This window comes from Stegastes partitus, unplaced genomic scaffold (genome assembly GCF_000690725.1).
Source record: "Stegastes partitus isolate 25-593 unplaced genomic scaffold, Stegastes_partitus-1.0.2 Scaffold497, whole genome shotgun sequence".
In the NCBI taxonomy this organism is placed as follows: Eukaryota; Metazoa; Chordata; class Actinopteri; family Pomacentridae; genus Stegastes; species Stegastes partitus.
Window position 1 is genome coordinate 453,596 of NW_007578228.1, and position 2,247 is coordinate 455,842.

Sequence of the window (2,247 nt, forward strand, 5' to 3'; positions counted from 1 at the left end):
GACACATTCTGAGGGTCATAAATGTGTTCATCCCTTTACTACAAGGTTTGTCATTCCACCAACCCACTCATCAGCGTCAGGAAATGTGTGTTTAATCTAAATGATCAGATGGTTGCATAAATGGAATCCGACCCTTAACAATCCTAAACCTGCTATCCAACAGGTTTTTAGGAAAAACCAACAGAACCCATAAAAACATCCTTAACATAGTGACAGCCTTGGATTCTGACTCCGACATGACATTTAATGTCACCAATCAGGATGACGGCGTATTATCTGACTGAACAATCCCACAGATTGGCTACGTTCACACTGCAGGACTTGATGCTCAATGAGGATTTCTTTGTGACTTCCTTCACGTTTCCAGTTCAATGCGACTTGTATGTGATCTGCTGTGTGAACTTCATACGACCCAAAAGTGTCCCGCATGCGCAGAAGAGGACACGACGACGTCACACGCAGCGAGCGTGCTCAGTGTTTATGGAAGTAAACATGGATGGTAACGGTGGAGCGTATCTGCCACTCCCCCGCCGCCACCGATGGAGGAAACAGAAGTGTGAGCGCTAACTAAACTAGCATCAGCAGCCAAGTACTGCCTGTGTGTTCCCCAACCGTCGAATATTTGGATATTCATCATTAATTGGACCTGTGTTGTTCAGACTGTCATGAAAAGATCAGATACAGGTCGCATGGGGGGTAATAAAAATCGGCTTTGGGTCACTTCAGCTGCTGTCTGAACGTATTTACCTTTGATGTCAACTGACGGCCCCGTGCACAAGTGTGTTCCAACAACACACTAGTTATTATAACAACTATACACAATAAATACGAACAACTAATGAGCCTTCCAGCATCAAGCCCTCCTTGTATCTGGACCTCCGTCTTGACAATCCGACAGCCTTGCTATCCGACATAAAAGAAGGTTTTACATTTAGTGTACTCGAGTCTTTTCTGAGTGTAAAAAGTATTTTTCTTTCTTAGAACTTAGTCCAAACCTACAGCCTCAGAGCCTCTAGCGAGACGGATAACTTTTGTGAAAGACAGAACTAAATAACTGGAAGTCTTTCTCCAACAGACATTTGTCTATTTTTAGTGGAACACTTCTCAAAAAGAGCTCCATCGCTCTTCGGTGAGATATTCAGTGGTTCCTAAATACCCATCAAACTGTCTGATTGAACAGGAAATGAACACAGTCCAACCTGCCACACTGTTCCTGAATAATTCAGGCTTTCATTTGAGGGGACCACTCGCGATCAATCAGCGGCGGGAGCGAAGGGACATCCCTATTATGAAATGCAAATTCTTAGGAAATATAATTTGCTTCCACTGATTTTGAACAGGTCTGTCCGTGTTTGCTAACAGAAGACAGCGGCCCATAAGAGCAGCTCTGATTAAAACGTCTCTCCATCCTTATCACCACCGAGCTCCCATTATGTAACCGTGCAGCCCATTGTGTTTCCTGGTCAGCGAGCATACTAACTAAGTGCATTTCCCTCCGCTCTGGCTTCATTAGGATGCAAGTGGGGCCGAGGTCCTCGATGGATGTGAAGGCCTTTGTGTCTGAGCTGCAGCAGGACCCATTTGTCTCAACAGGCACACGGGACTTTAATAGCTGGAGGTTGACCTAGTTGCTTCGTCTGGCCTGCGCTTGTCTCCGACGGGGTCTGGGAGTGAAAGAGAGGAGAAAAAAAAGTGGGGGGTGGAAGGAGAGGGAGAAAAATGGGAGGAACTGGGGTATGGCCCCGTCCCCCCGCTGAGTGATGGGACAGCTGAGGGCAACTGTGCGGCAGCTAAACAAACCCGCATATTCTCACACTGCTCCCACCGCAGAAATAGAACGGCAGCATCCAGGAAGGCATGCGCAGCAACTGATGCTACAGGGCGAGATGCTGCTGCAATCCTGCTCAGATTGCAGGCAACAGACGTTTAACTATACAAAAACTTAAATTAAACAATAATAATCCTAATGCACATGTCTACCTTGCAAAATATTGGTGTTGTTTGATACATAGCGGCTGTAAAAAGCTTCTAATTTCCAATCGAAAGTTACTCACTTTGACTTTTTTAGCTGATGATTGTGTCATAACAGCCTGCTCTGCATCAAACAGCAGAAGCTACTGAAGAAAGTGCAGCAACCCTGTCACACACCCACCAGAAAATTCATAGAAAATCATATAAATGGCAGCAGACTATTCAACCTTTATTCAAGAATCAACAAGTGATGTTCAGCTGTGTCACCAGAAAAAA